The sequence below is a fragment of the Pistacia vera genome, unplaced genomic scaffold (genome assembly GCF_008641045.1).
Source record: "Pistacia vera cultivar Batoury unplaced genomic scaffold, PisVer_v2 Contig748, whole genome shotgun sequence".
NCBI lineage: Eukaryota > Viridiplantae > Streptophyta > Magnoliopsida > Sapindales > Anacardiaceae > Pistacia > Pistacia vera.
In genome coordinates, this window is record NW_022196610.1 from 25,550 (window position 1) to 47,482 (window position 21,933).

Sequence of the window (21,933 nt, forward strand, 5' to 3'; positions counted from 1 at the left end):
GACAAGTTTCAAACACATTGATACATTACATTTTCTGTCATATGTTCATCTATCAGATAGATAAACATTGATTAGTATTGTCATTACTGTAAAGACCGTAGTACCAAACAGCGTCAAAGTAGCTTTAAGTGAAAAAAAAAAAAAAAAAAAAAAACATATATAAGCAAGATTCAGATCCTAACATCAAAAGGTTCTTCACAACCACATTTTAAGTGAATCAAATATATTCAAAAGCTATGGACAAACATAAAAGATGGGTTTTTGATAATGAAAGATCGTTCAATAAATCCATGCTATTAAATTAAAAGTGAATGAGACCAACTAACTAGATTTTTTTTTTTTTCTTAATTAATGGAAAAACTTAACCTGACTAACAAAATCTTGCCAAAGGGACGGAGGTTTGAAGGCTAACCAACTCAATTTTTTATTGCAAAGTATCGAGTATTTAATATTAATTATTATATATTTTTTAATGATCGAGAGGTATTTAGGCTAATTCTTGAGACATTAAAACTATTGAGACTATCCCTATCAGCATAAAAGAAATCAAAGAAAAACTAAAACTCAATATCTCTTAAATCTTCAAGCCAATCAGAAATGTCACTTTAGCTTTGGTGGACGTAATACTCAATTTGAAAAAGAGCATGTGAAACAGTAGTAATATTATTGGACTGTTCAATCACAAAGATTGATTATGAGATTTGGAAATCTCCTTTTGAAGATTTGTGATGGAGATTGGATTGGTCATTTCTAGTTCTATCAATAGGCATCGAAAGAAGAGAGAGAAAGTATTAATATAAAGATCACCGTAAAAAGCTACAGAATTAAATCTACTCAAACTTCTAGATTTAATCTTTTATGTTCTTCTTAATCTTAAGCATTCTACATAGATCTTGGGATTTCTTCATTCCTTTGAAAGATACTAATAGATATCAAAACCTACGAGCTGAATTCCAGGTCAATACAGCCCTCAATGTATATAAAAGCCACTCAGTTTTATGACATTTACTGAAAATGGGGACATTGGGGAATGACAAAACAAATTGAAGACATTGTACTAAGTCGACTCGGTCTCAGATGTTAATCCAGAAAGACCAAGTCACGACAAAATACTCATGGCCAAGGCATCAATTAATAAGTGAATATCTACATCAACGAACAAAGGAATTTTAATATTTTCTTAAAAGGGTTTGTAAATATGGAGGGAGAGGGAATCATTTTATACCATCAAACCCAAATATTGTAGCTACCATTCTAGTTCTAGAAAATAATTATGAGTCTTGATTTTGATGATTTGAACAATTCCCACAAGCAATATTATTTAGAAGTAGTTTCTTTTTAGCTTAATGTCAGAAGCTGCAGCTTTAGCAGCAGACTTGCTGCAGACTTAGCTAGGGTTGAAGGTTTCAGGTTAACGGCCTTACGAATCTTAAATGCAGTCCATGCTGTGCCTAGCATGAACCTGCGGCATAAGCCCCTCATTGGTGGCTCAGCTGCTTTCTCCCCGTACTGCAGTAACAGCAGGATTATTAATTAAAACCTTTAACAGGCACTGGGAGGTGATTAGTCAAAACCAAATAGACTACACAATGCAAAAAGAGATTCCAAATTGTCGAGGACTGCACACTACTGCTGCTATAGCTTCTTCGCAATGCAAAATAGTACTTGTAAATAAAGAGACGTACAAAATCAGTGTAAATTAATACGACATGTTTGGTTCTGTTGCACGGGAAATTTTACCTGTGAGAAACGAGCTCAGTAGTTACAGTTGAAGATGTTGACATGACATTCTTTCCAGCTACTTCAACTGCATCGCATATGTATTTCCAAGGAAAAAAAATCAAACTATGATATAATATAAAGATATTAAAGCTGCACAAGATATGGAAATCACGGGATGGAAGTTAGAGAAACAAAACCGATGGTACTAAGTCTTCAAAACTTTACTGCTAAAAAGTTGTTGGGCAGATCAACAAACTTACCAGTACTATTCTATGGTAAAAAGAAAGTGGGGATAGGTAAAACACTGAAACATAGCAGTCCCAGATACAGGACTAACAATGGACAGCAATACCATTTAATAGCTAATAAGATTCCAAAAAATATATACTCAACAAAATTATAATCCACGTAAAGAAGAATACATCAAAAACTCTGAAAATTCTGTTCCAAAAACACATTGTTAACCAGTGGACCATAGTATGTCCAAGTCCAAACCAATCAAAATTTAGGGTTTCCTTGATGACTGGCTACCAACGAGGTTTCAACTTTCAACTTTTTTTTCCTCTCTTTTGATGAAAAATTAATAAATGAAACTAAGAATCAATTCCCAAGATCAGGAGCATCATCATATTTAAGTGAAATTAAGAAACAAATTCACAATACAAATGCCATTAGTGGTTAAATTCTAATTGCATTCTCATCCTCACTCATAAAATCAAACCACACAGTAGAATTGGCAATATATAAATTCAATCACCATTTTTTTGACAACAATTTAGAGATTGCATGAACAAGGCACTGAGACAAGCAAACTGCGAATATTGAACCTATCATTGAAATGCTAAAGCAGCCAAGAAAGAGAGTCAGATTTGTTAAATTATTGAATTTTTGGGAGATAAATAAGTTTACCCAGTATATAACTACGGTAAAAGAAAGGGGGAATAGGTGAAACACTGATACCACACCGTGCCGCAGAAGCAAGGACTAAAATGGCCAGCTTTACCATTTAACAACTATAACATTCCAAAAGATATTGTATTAAAAAAAAATACCATCCCCACAAAGAAGAATAGATCCAAACTATACAAATAAACAATTCTGCTCCAAAACCACATCTCAATGTCTTTAACCTACATCGCAAGTTACACTAACTAACTATCCAAAACCATTCAAAATCATGTTACTGATGACAGCTTAACCAACAAAGTAAGGCTTCAACTTTCGGTTTTTTTTTTATTATATATTATATTTTTTAAAATAAATGAAATTAAGAAAAAATTCACAAAATCATGAGCGTCATCATACCTAAGTGAAACTAGGAAACAAATTTACAATGCAAATTTTCCCATTAGTGGTATAAGTACAACATGCAACATTTCTCATCTCCTAAATAAATCTAACCACAGTAAAATGGGCTATAAAATTCAATCAGCATTTTTTTGACAACAATTTACAAACTACATAAACAAGCTACTTGATATTTAAAAAAGTTTACTGACTAGCTATAGCTACCAAGAAAGAAAATCACATCCTTATTTTAGATTTATGATGGGCATTTCCAAGCAGCCTAGCCTCCCGAAGCAAGCAGCAGTTTGCTAAATTTGATTTAGTTTTTGTTGGTTAACTTTTTTTTTTTTCTTTGTGCCATGCGTAAGCTTCCTATTAGCTGAAAATCTAATAATACTTACCTCTCTCTCAGCACAAGAAGATAAGCAATTCGCTCCAACACCATATCTCAATCGTCTTTAAACTACATGGCATGTTAAGTGGACTAATATGTCCAAAACCAGTAAAATGAGTGTATACCTGAGGATAACTTAACAACAAAGTAAGGCTTAATTTCAACATTTTTTTTTTTTTTTTTTTAAAAAGTTACTACATAAAAGCAAAGAAAAAAAATTCACAAAATCAGGAGCTCACATACCTAAGTGAAACTAAGAAACAAATTTACAAGCAAATTTTCCAACCAGTGGTAAAAGTACAAAATGCAACATTTCTCATCTCCTAAACACTAAATCTAACCCCACGTAGAATGGACTATATTAAATTCAATAAGCATTTTTGACAACATTTCACAAACTACATGAACAATGGTACTATTATAAATAGGCCACTTGAATATTCAACAAAGTCTTTGACTGGCAAAGCTAACAAGAAAGAACATCACATCTTTATTTAGATTTGTGATGGGCATTTCCAATCAAACGAGCAGTCCAACCCACCTGAAGCAAGCCAGCAGTTGCTAAATTTGCTTTAGTTTGTGTGGTCAATTTTTATTTCTTTTGTACAATGGGAATATCCTCTTTATCTCTTTCTCTATTACAAGAAGATAAGCAATCATAGCTTAATCATTGCCTTTCTTATTTTCTCTCAACGATGCTCAAACTTATAATTCTCATTCACAAAAACTACCACTATATATGTTCTTCATATATTTTCCTTAAAAATCTGATACATAACAAAATTTTCTCTTATTTATCTATCTTTCTTTTGTGGCGGAGAATTATAGTAAAACCATTAAAGAAACATATCACACCAATTTCCTAACTGTTGGTGCTCTCCATACTGTATGGAGAAATTTTATTGCCCAAAGAGTGAGAGTTCACATAGATGAACATGGATGAATAATGTGGTAGGCATGGCTAACCTAAAGATCTTTAAAGTTTGGAGAGGGTAACTCATAGAATGATTCTTTCTCCTTCAGCATGCAGTTACTTTAACTTTGAATTCGTTTCAGTTCTTGCTTTGAAGATGAGACAATGGACTTCCTTCTTCTAGCTTTTGAGGAGTTTGATATCCAGCTACTTTTTTCATGCATGAGAATTGAGATAAAGATGGGTTTATTAATTTGAGTTATAAATTACTTTTAGGTAATCCAAAAGTGTTTCCAAAAACACTTTCTTAATATTCTTTAATTAATTAATCATTTCTTTCCACAAACCAGTCAACAAATACTAGTAAATTAAGAAGAGAATATTAAAAAAATGGTTGCTGATGAGGACAGTCTTGATTTTTTAATTAAGTTGCGATTAAAAAAAATCATCCACGGATTTAAAGAATCTCTAAAGGCTTGACAGTTAAGTGCATATATATAAAATTGAGAAGATAGAACTTAATGAAAAAGATGAATTGATTCTTGAGATGGGGTGTTGAAAAATAGTGTTTAATTAGTGGTGGAGAATTAAAGTAAACCATTTTAGAAACATATCACACCCCGTTCCCTAGATTGTTGGTGGTCTCCATGACCGTATAGAGAAATTTCATGTGCTCGAACCAATCCCTCTTCGATATATTACTCAAGAGATCCTGAGTTTGAATCCCTTTTTTATTGCTTATAAGGTAGTCATTAGAGTTTTTATTCGGTCGGTAGTTTCAAGGTCTCAAGAGACTAGTTGAGGCTGAACACCCCCGGTCATTAAAAATAAAAAATTTAAGGTGCTCAAAAGAGTGTAAGTTGAGATGGCATCAAGTTGAAGATTGTTGATGCTCGATTTTGACACCAATTATTTGCACGTAAGAAATGCTGAGTAGGCTTAGAAGCCACACGTGAGTATGAAGGTATTTAATTGAATAAGGGGTGAAGAACAATATTTAAAGTGGTTCGGATGCTTAAAAAGTGAATCTTATGTCCATTGATATTGTATTAAAATATGAAGTCAGGTCGCGTTCAGCGAACTAAATTATAGCTTAGAGAATATGAGTGAGAGAGAGAGAGAGAGAGAGAGAGAGAGAGAATATGCTATTTCAGAGTAAAAATTAGCCAATCTCACAAACGGAAGATGAGCCCTCTATTTATAGTGGGATAAATTAAGGTAATGATTACTTAATCTGTGAGTGGGGCAGATGCTGTGCAAATCTTTCTTTGCGTCCCATTGTTCACCTGTCCAAGTGATTTTCTCGACTTATGCAGGGATTGAACACGTAAACCTTTTCTAGCCTTTCGCCAACCTGACGTATACCTAGTGCACTGGCAGGAGTGTGCTGCTCGCATCATCACGCGATGTGGCTACATCTGAGCAGTTGTAGAATCTTCTAAAGCTTTAACCGCTCTTGCTGACAAGGTTCGGCGTCAACCCTATTTTCTCAGGCATAACAAAGATGAATATGAACATGGGCATGATTCATGAACAATGCATTTAATTCAATTCAAGGCATTGGTGAAAAGGGGCCACCATTCTCACAAGGCAAATAGACTTACCGTAGAAATTAATTTGTCGCAATTGAAGACGAAGATCTTATTGAAATATTTGATGGGGACCCAGAAAATTTTAAATAGTGGGGTGATTTAAGCACTAATAGAAAAGATAAATTAAGGAAAGCCCAAAGGATAATGTTTGGTACATTTAAGGTTAAAAGCCCACTGAATACCAGTTGGCCAAGGATGGGCAATTGATGGTGATATACTGATATGACCATTCATCCAGAGACAAAAACAATAAATAAAAATAAAGCAAAGTTGAAATTTTGATGAGGGTAAAAAGAAAATAATGACTTTTTCTTCAGAGTTATTCAATAGTAGAGATGGGTTGGCCGTCAATTAGAATTTTTGGGTATATCATTCAAGAGATTTTGAGTTTAATCTACCTGAGTTGTTAATAGGGATAACCACTTTGGAGATTTACTTTAGGGTTGTGGGAGATTAATTAAGGTAATAAATAAAGGATTAGCCCATCGGTCAATTAAAATTCTTGAGTATATTATTCAAGAGGTTTTGAGTTCGATCTATCTAAGTTGTTAATATAAGCGACCACTTTGGAGATTTACTTTAGGACTCAAGGAGATTAATTGAGGTACGAACAACTTGGTCACCAAAAAAAATAAAAATAAATAAAGGGTTTCCATTGATTGATCGATACATAGCTTGTACTGTGTACAATTTGTTAACCAAAAGCTTGGGAAAAATGGCTCAGATTGGCGTTGATGTACAAGCAAAGTAAATTGGAGGAGGAAGACAATATCTTCAAGGACGATATTTCTTCTGTGCAAATGCTGTTTCATTTCCACTCTCTCTCCATTATTGTAAATGGAATCTCTATGCAAAAGTAGAGTTTATGGTACTGTTGATTCCAACAAAAACAAAACACAAGCTAGAAATTTTTGATAATGGAACTTCAACCTTCTTTATTACTACTCATGATGCCCATGCATATGGACAACATAAAAGATGGGTTTTTGATAATGAAAGATCGTTCAATAAATCCATGCTATTAAATTAAAAGTGAATGAGACCAACTAACTAGATTTTTTTTTTTTTTTCTTAATTAATGGAAAAACTTAACCTGTTAACTAACAAAATCTTGCCAAATGGGACGAGATGTTTGACGGCTAACCAACTCAATTTTTTATTGCAAAGTATCGAGTATTTAATATTATTATTATATATTTTTTTTAATGATCGAGGTATTTAGGCTAATTCTTGAGACATTAAAACTATTGAGACTATCCCTATCAGCAATAAAAGAAATCAAAGAAAAACTAAAACTCAATATCTCTTAAATCTATCAAGCCAATCAGAAATAGTCACTTTAGCTTTGGTGGACATTAATACCAATTTGGAAAAAGAGCATGTGAAACAGTAGATTCATATTATTGGACTGTTCAATCACAAAGATTGATTATTGAGATTTGGAAATCTCCTTTTGAAGATTTGAGATGGAAGATTGGATTGGTCATTTCTAGTTCTATCAATAGGCATCGAAAGAAGAGAAGAGAAAGTATTAATATAAAGATCACCGTACAAAGCTACAGAATTAAATCTACTCAAACTTCTAGATTTAGTCTTTTAATATTCTTTCTTATGCATTCTACATAGATCTTGGGATTTCTTCATTCCTTTCGAAAGATACTAATAGTATATCAAAACCTACGAGCTGAATTCCTAGGTCAATACAGCCCTCAATGTATATAAAAAGCCACTCAGTTTTATGACATTTATCTGAAAATGGGGACAATTGGGGAATGACAAAACAAATTGAAGACATTGTACTAAGTCTGACTCGGTCTCAGATGTTAATCCAGAAAGACCAAGTCAGACAAAATACTCATGGCCAAGGCCTATCAATTAATAAGTGAATATCTACATCAACGAACAAAGGAATTTTAATATTTTCTTAAAAGGGTTTGTAAATATGGAGGGAAGAGGGAATCATTTTATACCATCAAACCCAAATATTGTAGCTACCATTCTAGTTCTAGAAATAATTATTATGAGTCTTGATTTTGATGATTTGAACAATTCCCACAAGCAATATTATTTAGAAGTAGTCTTCTTTTTAGCTTTAATGTCAGAAGCTGCAGCTTTAGCAGCAGACTTGGCTGCAGACTTAGCTAGGGTTGAAGGTTTCAGGTTAACGGCCTTACGAATCTTAAATGCAGTCCATGCTGTGCCTATTGCATGACCTGCGGCATTAAGCCCCTCATTGGTGGCTTCAGCTGCTTTCTCCCCGTACCTGCAGTACAGCAGGATTATTAATTAAAACCTTTATACAGGCACTGAGGCAGGTGATTAGTCAAAACCAAATAGACTACACAATGCAAAAAGAGATTCCAAATTGTCGAGGACTGCAGACTACTGCTGCTATAGCTTCTTAAAAAAATAGTACTTGTAAATAAAGAGACGTACAAAATCAGTGTAAATTAATACGACATGTTTGGTTCTGTTGCACGGTAAATTTTACCTGTGAGAAACGAGCTCCGTAGTCACAGTTGAAGATGTTGACATGACATTCTTTCCAGCTACTTCAACTGCATCGCATACCTTGTCTATTTCCAAGGAAAAAAATCAAACTATGAATATAATATAAAGATATTAAAGCTGCACAAAGATATGGAAATCACGGGATGGAAGTTAGAAACAAAACCGATGGGTACTAAGTCTTCAAAACTTTACTGCTAATAAAGTTGTTGGGCAGATCAACAAACTTACCCCAGTACTATTTCTATGGTAAAAAGAAAAGTGGGGATAGGTAAAACACTGAAACATAGCAGTCCCAGATACAAGGACTAACAATGGACAGCAATACCATTTAATAGCTAATAAGATTCCAAAAAATATCATATTCAACAAAATTATAATCCACGTAAACAAGAATACATCAAAAACTCCTGAAAATTCTGTTCCAAAAATACATTGTTAAACAGTGGACACTAGCATGTCCAAACCAATCAAAATTTAGGGTTTCCTTGATGACTGGCTTACCCAACGAAGATTTCAACTTTCAACTTCTTTTTTTTTTCTCTCTCTTTTTGATCAAAATTAATAAATGAACCTAAGAATCAATTCCCAAGATCAGGAGCATCATCATGTTTAAGTGAAATTAAGAAACAAATTCACAATATCAAATTGCCATTAGTGGTTTAAATTCTAATTGCATTCTCATCCTCACTCATAAAATCAAACCACACAGTAGAATTGGCAATATATAAATTCAATCACCATTTTTTTGACAACAATTTAGAGAATGCATGAACAAGGGCACTGAGACAAGCAAACTGCTAGAATATTGAACCTTATTCATTGAATTGCTAAAGCAGCCAAGAAAGAAAGTCAAGATTTATTTAAATATATGAATTTTTTGGGCAGATAAATATGTTTACCCAGTACTATAACTACGGTAAAAAGAAAGGGGGAATAGGTGAAACACTGATACAACACAGTGCCAGAAGCAAGGACTAAAAATGGCCAGCTTTACCATTTAATAGCTATAATATTCCAAAAGATATAGTATTAAAAAAATCACCATCCCCACAAAGAAGAATAGATCCAAACTAATACAAATAAACAATTCTGCTCCAAAACCACATCTCAATGTCTTTAACCTACATCGCAATGTTAACAACTTAACTAACATATCCAAAACCATTCAAAATCAGTGTTTACTTGATGACTAGCTTAACCAACAAAGTAAGGCTTCAACTTTCGGTTTTTATTTTTATTATTATTATTATTTTTTTTAAATAAATGAAATTAAGAAAAAATTCACAAAATCATGAGCGTCATCATACCTAAGTGAAACTAGGAAACAAATTTACAATGCAAATTTTCCCATTAGTGGTATAAGTACAACATGCAACATTTCTCATCTCCTAAATGTAAATCTAACCCCACAGTAAAATGGGCTATATAAAATTCAATCAGCATTTTTTTACAACAATTTTACAAACTACATAAACAAGCTACTTGAATATTTAAAAAAGTTTACTGACTAGCTATAGCTACCAAGAAAGAAAATCACATCCTTATTTTAGATTTATGATGGGCATTTCCAAGCAGCCTAGCCCTCCCGAAGCAAGCTCGGCAGTTTGCTAAATTTGATTTAGTTTTGGTTGGTTAACTTTTTTTTTTTTTTTTTTTTCTTTCTGCCATGTGTAAGCTTTCTATTAGCTGAAAATCTAATAATATCATTATCCCTCTCTCTCAGCACAAGAAGATAAGCAATTCTGCTCCAACACCATATCTCAATGTCTTTAAACTACATGGCATGTTAAGTGGACTAATATGTCCAAAACCAGTAAAAATTAGCGTATACTTGAGGACTAACTTAACCAACAAAGTAAGGCTTCAACTTTCAACATTTTTTTTTTTTTTTTTTTAAAAAAGTTACTACATAAAAGCAAGAAAAAAAATTCACAAAATCAGGAGCATCATCATACCTAAGTGAAACTAAGAAACAAATTTACTAAGCAAATTTTCCAACCAGTGGTAAAAGTACAAAATGCAACATTTCTCATCTCCTAAACACTAAATCTAACCCCACAGTAGAATGGACTATATTAAATTCAATAAGCATTTTTTGACAACATTTCACAAACTACATGAACAATGGTACTAATATAAATAGGCCACTTGAATATTCAACAAAGTTCATTGACTGGCTAAAGCTACCAAGAAAGGAAGAAAATCACATCTTTATTTTAGATTTGTGATGGGCATTTCCAATCAAACGAGCAGCCCAACCCACCTGAAGCAAGCCCAGCAGTTGCTAAATTTGCTTTAGTTTTTGTTGGTTAATTTTTATTTCTTTGTGCAATGTGTAATATCCTCTTTATCTCTTTCTCTAATTACAAGAAGATAAGCAATTCATAGCTTAACTCATTGCCTTTTTCTTTATTTCTCTCAACTGCATCAAACTTATAATTCTCATTCACAAAAACTACCACTAATATATGTTCTCTCATTATATCTTTTTCTTACAAATTTGATACATAACAAAATTTTCTCTTATTTATCTATCTTTCTTTTGTGGTGGAGAATTAAAGTAAAACCATTAAATAAACATATCACATCCAATTTCCTAAACTGTTGGTGCTCTCCATACTCATATGGAGAAATTTTATTGCCCAAAGAGTGAGAGTTCACATCAAAGCTAATCGAGTATTTAATATTACATTATTATATATTTTTTTAATGATCGAGAGGTATTTAGGCTAATTCTTGAGACATTAAAACTATTGAGATATCCCTATCAGCATAAAAGAATCAAAGAAAAACTAAAACTCAATATCTCTTAAATCTCTCAAGCCATCAGAAAGTCACTTTAGCTTTGGTGGACGTAATACTCAATTTGAAAAAGAGCATGTGAAACAGTAGTATATTATTGGACTGTTCAATCACAAAGATTGATTATGAGATTTGGAAATCTCCTTTTGAAGATTTGTGATGGAGATTGGATTGGTCATTTCTAGTTCTACAATAGGCATCGAAAGAAGAGAGAGAAAGTATTAATATAAAGATCACCGTAAAAGCTACAGAATTAAATCTACTCAAACTTCTAGATTTATCTTTTATGTTCTTCTTAATCTTAAGCATTCTACATAGATCTTGGGATTTCTTCATTCCTTTCGAAAGATACTAATAGATATAAAACCTACGAGCTGAATTCCAGGTCAATACAGCCCTCAATGTATATAAAAGCCACTCATTTTATGACATTTACTGAAAATGGGGACATTGGGGAATGACAAACAAATTGAAGACATTGTACTAAGTCTGACTCGGTCTCAGATGTTAATCCAGAAAGACCAAGTCGACAAAATACTCATGGCCAAGGCATCAATTAATAAGTGAATATCTACATCAACGAACAAAGGAATTTTAATATTTTCTTAAAAGGGTTTGTAAATATGGAGGGAGAGGGAATCATTTTATACCATCAAACCCAAATTGTAGCTACCATTCTAGTTCTAGAAATAATTTTGAGTCTGATTTTGATGATTTGAACAATTCCCAAAGCAATATTATTTAGAAGTAGTTTCTTTTTAGCTTAATGTCAGAAGCTGCAGCTTTAGCAGCAGACTTGCTGCAGACTTAGCTAGGGTTGAAGGTTTCAGGTTACGGCCTTACGAATCTTAAATGCAGTCCATGCTGTGCCTATTGCATGACCTGCGGCATAAGCCCCTCATTGGTGGCTTCAGCTGCTTTCTCCCCGTACTGCAGTACAGCAGATTATTAATTAAAACCTTTATACAGGCACTGGGCAGGTGATTAGTCAAAACCAAATAGACTACACAATGCAAAAAGAGATTCCAAATTGTCGAGGACTGCACACTACTGCTGCTATAGCTTCTTCGCAAATAGCAAAATAGTACTTGTAAATAAAGAGACGTACAAAATCAGTGTAAATAATACGACATGTTTGGTTCTGTTGCACGGAAATTTTACCTGTGAGAAACGAGCTCAGTAGTACAGTTGAAGATGTTGACATGACATTCTTTCCAGCTACTTCAACTGCATCGCATAACTTGTATTTCCAAGGAAAAAAAATCAAACTATGAATATAATATAAAGATATTAAAGCTGCACAAAGATATGGAAATCAGGGATGGAAGTTAGAAACAAAACCGATGGTACTAAGTCTTAAAAACATGAGAGAGAGAGAGAGAGAGAGAGAGAGAGAATATGCTATTTCAGAGTAAAAATTAGCCAATCTCACAAACGGAAGATGAGCCCTCTATTTATAGTGGGATAAATTAAGGTAATGATTACTTAATCTGTGAGTGGGGCAGATGCTGTGCAAATCTTTCTTTGCGTCCCATTGTTCACCTGTCCAAGTGATTTTCTCGACTTATGCAGGGATTGAACACGTAAACCTTTTCTAGCCTTTCGCCAACCTGACGTATACCTAGTGCACTGGCAGGAGTGTGCTGCTCGCATCATCACGCGATGTGGCTACATCTGAGCAGTTGTAGAATCTTCTAAAGCTTTAACCGCTCTTGCTGACAAGGTTCGGCGTCAACCCTATTTTCTCAGGCATAACAAAGATGAATATGAACATGGGCATGATTCATGAACAATGCATTTAATTCAATTCAAGGTATTGGTGAAAAGGGGCCACCATTCTCACAAGGCAAATAGGCTTACAGTTGAAATTAATTTGTCGCAATTGAAGAAGAAGATCTTATTGAAATATTTGATGGGGACCCAGAAAATTTTAAATAGTGGGGTGATTTAAGCACTAAAAGAAAAGATAAATTAAGGAAAGCCCAAAGGATAATGTTTGGTACATTTAAGGTTAAAAGCCCATTGAATACCAGGTGGCGAAGGATGGGCAATTGATGGTGATATGACCATTCATTCAGAGACAAAAAAATAAATAAAAGTAAAGCAAAGTTGAAATTTTGATGAGGGTAAAAAGAAAACAATGACTTTTTTCTGTAGAGTTATTCATGATGGGTTGGCCCATCCGTCAATCAAATTTCATTCAAGAGGTTTTAAATTCGATTTACCTGAATTGTTAATATAGGTAATTATTTTAAAGATTTATTTCAGGATTCTAAAAAATTAATTAAGGTATGCACAATCTGATCCAAATAACCCAATCACCCAAAAAAAATAAATAAATAAAGGGTTAGCCCATCGATTAATTAGAATTCTTGGATATATCACTCAAAAGGTTTTGAGTTCGATATACCTGAGTTATTAATATAAGTGACCACTTTGGAGATTTACTTCAGGACTCTAAGAGATTAATTGAGGTACTCACAAACTGGTCCGAATAATCTGGTCACCAAAAAAACAAATAAATAAATAAATAAAGGGCTTCCATTGATTGATAGATACATAGCTTGTACTGTGTACAATTTGTTAACCAAAAGCTTGGGAAAAATGGCTCAGATCGGCGTTGATGTACAAGCAAAGTAAATTGGAGGAGGAAGACAATATCTTCAAGGACGATATTTTCTTCTGTGCAAATGCTGTTTCATTTCCACTCTCTCTCCATTATTGTAAATGGAATCTCTATGCAAAAGTAGAGTTTATGGTACTGTTGATTCCAACAAAAACAAAACACAAGCTAGAAATTTTTGATAATGGAACTTCAACCTTCTTTATTACTACTCATGATGCCCATGCATATGGACAACATAAAAGATGGGTTTTTGATAATGAAAGATCGTTCAATAAATCCATGCTATTAAATTAAAAGTGAATGAGACCAACTAACTAGATTTTTTTTTTTTTTTCTTAATTAATGGAAAAACTTAACCTGTTAACTAACAAAATCTTGCCAAATGGGACGAGATGTTTGACGGCTAACCAACTCAATTTTTTATTGCCAAGTATCGAGTATTTAATATTATTAATTATATATTTTTTTAATGATCGGAGTATTTAGGCTAATTCTTGAGACATTAAAACTATGATACATCCCTATCAGCAATAAAAGAAATCAAAGAAAACTAAAACTCAATATCTTTAAATCTATCAAGCCAATCGAAATGTCCCTTTAGCTTTGGGGACAGTAATATCAATTTGGAAAAAGAGCATGTGAAACAGTAGATTCATATTATTGGCTGTTCAATCACAAAGATTGATTATTGAGATTTGGAAATCTCCTTTGAAGATTTGTGATGGAAGATGATTGGTCATTTCTAGTTCTATCAATAGGCATCGAAAGAAAAGAAAGAAAGTATTAATATAAAATCACCGTACAAAGCTACAGAATTAAATCTACTCAAACTTCTAGATTTATCTTTTAATGTTCTTTCTTAAATCTTAAGCATTCTACATGATCTTGGGATTCTTCATTCCTTTCGAAAGATACTAATAGTATATCAAACCTACGAGCTGAATTCCTAGGTCAATACAGCCCTCAATGTATATAAAAAGCCACTCATTTTTATGACATTTATCTGAAAATGGGGACAATTGGGGAATGACAAACAAATTGAAGACATTTACTAAGTCTGCTCGGTCTCAGATGTTAATCCAGAAGACCAAGTCAGACAAAATACTCATGGCCAAGGCCTATCAATTAATAAGTGAATATCTACATCAACGAACAAAGATTTTAATATTTTCTTAAAAGGGTTTGTAAATATGGAGGGAAGAGGGAATCATTTTATCCATCAAACCCAAATTTGTAGCTACATTCTAGTTCTAGAAATAATTATTATGAGTCTTGATTTTGATGATTTGAACAATTCCCACAAGCAATATTATTTAGAAGTAGTCTTCTTTTTTAGCTTTAATGTCAGAAGCTGCAGCTTTAGCAGCAGACTTGGCTGCGGACTAGCTAGGTTGAAGGTTTCAGGTTAACGGCCTTACGAATCTTAAATGCAGTCCATGCTGTGCCTATTGCATGACCTGCGGCATTAAGCCCCTCATTGGTGGCTTCAGCTGCTTTCTCCCCGTACCTGCAGTACAGCAGGATTATTAATTAAAACCTTTATACAGGCACTGAGGCAGGTGATTAGTCAACCAAAATAGACTACACAATGCAAAAAGGATTCCAAATTGTCGAGGACTGCACACTACTGCTGCTATAGCTTCTTCGCAAATCGCAAAATAGTACTTGTAAATAAAGAGACGTACAAAATCAGTGTAAATTATACGACATGTTTGTTCTGTTGCACGGTAAATTTTACCTGTGAGAAACGAGCTCATTAGTTCAGTTGAAGATGTTGACATGACATTCTTTCCAGCTACTTCAACTGCATCGCATACCTTGTCTATTTCCAAGAAAAAATCAAACTATGAATATAATATAGAGTATTAAAGCTGCCAAAGATATGGAAATCACGGGATGGAAGTTAGAAACAAACCGATGGGTACTAAGTCTTCAAAACTTTACTGCTAATAAAGTTGTTGGGCAGATCAACAAACTTACCCCAGTACTATTTCTAGGTAAAAGAAAAGTGGGGATAGGTAAAACACTGAAACATAGCAGTCCCAGATACAAGGACTAACAATGGACAGCAATACCATTTAATAGCTAATAAGATTCCAAAAATATCATACTCAACAAATTATAATCCACGTAAGAAGAATACATCAAAAACTCCTGAAAATTCTGTTCCAAAACACATTGTTACCCATGGACACTAGTATCCAAAGTCCAAACCAATCAAAATTTAGGGTTTCCTTGATGACTGGTCTACCCAACGAAGGTTTCAACTTTCAACTTTTTTTTCCTCCTTTTTGATGAAATATAAATGAAACTAAGAATCAATTCCCAAGATCAGGAGCATCATCATATTTAGTGAAATTAAGAAACAAATTCACAATATCAAATTGCCATTAGTGGTTTAAATTCTAATTGCATTCTCATCCTCACTCATAAAATCAAACCACACAGTAGAATTGGCAATATATAATTCAACACCATTTTTTTGACAACAATTTAGAGATTGCATGAACAAGGGCACTGAGACAAGCAAACTGCTAGAATATTGAACCTTATTCATTGATTGCTAAAGCAGCCAAGAAAGAAGTCAATTTGTTTAAATATATGAAATTTTTTGGGCAATAATAAGTTTACCCATACTATAACTACGGTAAAAAGAAAGGGGGAATAGGTGAAACACTGATACAACACCAGTGCCAGAAGCAAGGACTAAAAATGGCCAGCTTTACCATTTAACAACTATAACATTCCAAAAGATATTGTATTAAAAAAATACCATCCCCACAAGAAGAATAGATCCAAACTAATACAAATAAACAATTCTGCTCCAAACCACATCTCAATGTCTAACCTACATCGCAATGTTACAACTTAACTAACTATCCAAAACCATTCAAAATCGTGTTTACTTGATGACTAGCTTAACCAACAAAGTAAGGCTTCAACTTTCGGTTTTTATTTTTTTATTATTATTATTTTTTTAAATAAATGAAATTAAGAAAAAATTCACAAAATCATGAGCGTCATCATACCTAAGTAAACTAGGAAACAAATTTACAATGCAAATTTTCCCATTAGTGGTATAATTACAACATGCAACATTTCTCATCTCCTAAATGTAATCTAACCCCACAGTAAATGGGCTATATTAAATTCAATCAGCATTTTTGACAACAATTTACAAACTACATAAACAGCTCACTTGAATATTTAAAAAAGTTTACTGACTAGCTATAGCTACCAAGAAAGAAATCACATCCTTATTTTAGATTTATGATGGGCATTTCCAAGCAGCCTAGCCCTCCCGAAGCAAGCTCAGCAGTTTGCTAAATTTGATTTAGTTTTTGTGGGTTAACTTTTTTTTTTTCTTTTTGCCTGCGTAAGCTTCCTATTAGCTGAAAATCTAATAATATCATTATCCCTCTCTCTCAGCACAAGAAGATAGCAATTCTGCTCCAACACCATATCTCTATGTCTTTAAACTACATGCGCATGTTAAGTGGACTAATATGTCCAAAACCAGTAAAAATGAGTGTATACCTGGGACTAACTTAACCAACAAATAGGCTTCAACTTTCAACATTTTTTTTTTTTTTTTTTTTAAAAAAGTTACTACATAAAGCAAAAAAAAATTCACAAAATCAGGAGCATCATCATACCTAAGTGAAACTAAGAAACAAATTTACTAGGCAAATTTTCCAACCAGTGGTAAAAGTACAAAATGCAACATTTCTCATCTCCTAAACACTAAATCTAACCCCACAGTAGAATGGACTATATTAAATTCAATAAGCATTTTTTGACAACATTTCACAAACTACATGAACAATGGTACTATTATAAATAGGCCACTTGAATTTCAACAAAGTTCATTGACTGGCCAAAGCTACCAAGAAAGAAAATCACATCTTTATTTGATTTGTGATGGGCATTTCCAATCAAACGAGCAGTCCACCCACCTGAAGCAAGCCAGCAGTTGCTAAATTTGCTTTAGTTTTTGTTGGTCAATTTTTATTTCTTTGTACAATGTGTAATATCCTCTTTATCTCTTTCTCTAATTACAAGAAGATAAGCAATTCATAGCTTAACTCATTGCCTTTTTCTTTATTTCTCTCAACTGCATCAAACTTTAATTCTCATTCACAAAACTACCACTAATATATGTTCTCTCATTATATATTTTCCTTAAAAATCTGATACATAAAAAAATTTTCTCTTATTTATCTATCTTTCTTTTGTGGCGGAGATATAGTAAAACCATTAAAGAAACATATCACATCCATTTCCTAAACTGTTGGTGCTCTCCATACTCGTATGGAGAAATTTTATTGCCCAAGGTGAGAGTTCACATAGATGAACATGGCATGAATAATGTGGTGAAGGCATGGCTAACCTAAAGAGTATTATTGGTGAAGAGGGACCACCATTTTCACTTGGTGAGAATCTCATCTTGATAACTTGGACCCATATTTTAATAGTGGGTGATTTACATTAATAAGGTAGTGCAAAAATAAAGCCCAAAGATAATTTTTGGTAAAAGTTCATCCACTATGAATTGGCTAACAATAAGATGCCATTTGATAGCGGGTTTGTGAGGTGATATGACCATTCAAAAAAACATAGACAATTGAATTGAATGGTAATCTACCATGTCAACACCGATTAAAAACAAAAATAAGTAAAATAATAAATAAAAATAAAAGAAAACAGAAAAAATGCTCGTCATTCCTGCTAGTGCATATGACATTATTGAAGATAAGTTTGTATTTTGTATTTTGTTTTCCTAAAAAAAAAGAAATGTAAAGTGACAAGATATTTCTAGAGAGAGTTTGGGTTTAAATTTGCATTTCAGACATTGTTATTTCAGTTGCTTTGCTAAATTTGAGAGAAATTTGGGCTTAACCCAACTCATATGGTAACCTTAATCTCACAAAGGATAAAAGAAAAAAATAACACTTTTTGGGCTTAAGCCCAAATCAACAATGTAAATCAAACCAACCTGAATTTCATTGGTTGGGTTGGGTTGGTTCAAGCTTGGGCTTTCTCATCGATTGCTTTGATTGAATTTCAAACAAACCCAATATGCTTTGGGTTGGCTGGTTAGGGCTAAAATTAAACAAACCAACCCATGCCAACCCAAATGTTTAGCCATGAATTACAGGTCAAATTCTGTAAACATCAAATTTTTCCAAGAGAAACTTAGAGAGAGAATATGATACTGAAGGTCACAATGATTCTTTAAAATCAGAACTAAAATACTATTCAACCCTGCTGCCTGGCCATCAAAACCTACTTGAGATAAAAGATCTAGCTCCCTCTATCCATGTAAATCAAGACAAGTTTAAAACACATTGATACATTACATTTTCTGTCTATGTTCATCTATCAGTAGATAACTTGATTAGTATTGTCATTACTGTAAAGACCGTAGTACCAACAGCATCAAAGTAGCTTTAAGTGAAAAAAAACAATATAAGCAGAGATTCAGACCTAACATCAAAAGGTTCTTCACAACCCCTTTTAAGTGAATCAATATATTCAAAAATAGAAGTCCCTTTAAACTTTTTGCAGACTCAAAACATTCTGCCAAATTGTAGGACCGAATTCCTGCTCTGTGTAACATAAGGGTCTAAATGTACCATTTCAAGAGAGTAGAGACCCATAATAGTTAAGTCAATCATGTTAAAAAAAAAAAAAAAAAAAAAAAAAAAAAAAAAAAAAATCAATTTAGATATGCAATTCTTTTCACCATAAAGCTATGTGGCATTCAGAAACAATATGATGTCCTTGTCATACCAATTTACCCGATAAATACCTACGTAAAAGTTACATATGTATAAATTTCTGTATATCAAAGACAGACATAACCCTGAACTTTAAACTCTTGGGCTGTACAAATCAAAGTGCTGCAAAGGTTACCACACATGCAATATGATTTTCAATACAAAACTGAAATACAACGAGTGCAAACATCTAAAATTCATGCAAATATTGAAGTTTTGTTAGAAAGCTGCAAGATAAGAGAAGAAAACTCGGTAATATATGCAATTCAATTAAAATATAGATAATAGCTTTAATACATTAACATACTAATCCATCAAGAGATGCAAGAGGATTTCCCAGGAATGAGGTTGAAAAATTTCTTGCCATATTTTGAGTTGGCAAGTGAACTTGTGGAAGTCCAGAGACTTTCACAACGCCAGAGAGAACACCATTCCACTTTCTGTGTCGTTTTTGTAACTTTCTTAACCCTATATAAACCAATACCCTAAAACGTTCAGCATGTTAGCACAAATTAACAACCATCATCAAAGTCAATCAAATATAGCACCATTTTCCAATATCTTGTCTACAATCATGTTAAATAACATTGCATTTACAAGCCCTATCAAACTTTAGTATTTTAAGGCACATTCAACATTCCCATATCACCACTAATACCAGAACTAATATGTTGACAAAATATATTCAAAAAGTACCAATCTGATTACCTTTTAATCCTCTTCAATGTCGGGACTAACCTCACTGCGTTCTCCCCAGAACTCATCCTCTTCTTCAAAACCTCATTTCCCCACTTCAACCTATCCACAGTCACATCTCCACACCACAAAATCCCCCTAATCAGCTGCCCTGAGCCCGCAGCTATCATTATGGCGGTCCCACTGTAATCTTCCACATTGGGGGCCATGTGTCCATAAGCCGCGCCCTGCTTCTCCATCACCTCCTTCTTCTTTCCCTTCAATTCAGAAGGGGCTGTCTCCTTCGCCACTTCACCATCGAACTTCCTTGGCTTTTGCTGAAACCTTCTGGACCGAAAAACAGCTGTAAGCCTGTAAAATTCCATCCAATTCCTTCAACAAATTCTCCTGACCTTTCGACGCAATCGTAAGTCCATAATTCAGCACACCGAATCCTTAACATCTGAACTTTCAGATTTTCTTTTGCTCTTATTCGTATCGTCCCGGTATCTGAATCCGGCGAAAGCCAATAGAGAGAAATAATGAGAACCGTCTAGTTTAACGGTGGCTTCGTCCTTCCCCAACGGCCACTGTAATCTCATCAGCGACGGAGCGAGAACAGCGACGGTGTTTCCCCCTGGACAAGACGAATAATCTTTAAATCCCCACAGGCGAGCTCGACGCTATAAGATTTATCGATGAGGTGGAGAATGGCGCCGGGAACTTTAATTAGGGTTTCTTCAACGGCCTGGGGTTCGGGCGGGGCCGAGGGTTTGGTTGCACCGTATTGATCGGAATCGGGGAAGAGATTCTCAACTAGATCACGCATATCAAGCGTCGGATAGAGATTAGACGAGGAGAAATTTGAGTTAGCATTAGAGTATGGAGGAGTTGTTAGGGCTTCGGGATTTGATTCAATTACTTGAGGGTAAAGGGATACCGTTTTTTTGGGGCGATTAGGGTATTGATGTTGAGACGACATTGTTTTGAGATTGGATTGGATTCAATTTGTTTGGAAGTGTGGTTAAAAAGGGAGTGCGGAGGTGATTGAGATTGAAGACGATGATCGGAAAAGCGTAAAAAGAGACGGAAGTGATGGTTTTAACTGTCTTGGGATTTTCCCGCGCAAGCACGATAAATAATATTATTTTATTTACCCTCCAGTCTGCGAATTTAATAATTTTGTCTCCTTATTATTAAATGATTTTACCCTTATTTTATAAATAATACGTGCGTTTGATTTACTGTCCCGTGTTATCCCATTCTTATTTTACCCAAAATATATATTTATTTTAATATTTTTAAAATTCATATTTTATCCCGAGTCCCGATATAACCATGTTAATAATCAAATATGACAAGATTTGATTGTTAATGACTAAGTATTTGATCATAAATTTGATATTTTCTCACTAGATCCACCACTGTTACAACCGAAGACTGTCCTCTATTTTGCCACTTTCGGACACAGCTCACAGCTTTGCTTCGTTTTGTAGTCTTTTTTTCACCTTACGAACGCTTTTCTCATGACTTGAACCTTGAATTTATACCTTAGTCAAATAACATGAGTACTATTGGATACTCCGAAAAGATTAAACGAACAAAACTCATGCTTATGGTTGTCATTTTTT

At 33.8% G+C, this 21,933-nt stretch overlaps 1 pseudogene; it reads right to left on the reverse strand.

Annotated features, from left to right (window-relative positions):
- Positions 1–7,950: 7,950 nt before the first annotated feature.
- Positions 7,951–21,284, reverse strand: LOC116115605 (annotated as a pseudogene).
- Positions 21,285–21,933: the final 649 nt, after the last annotated feature.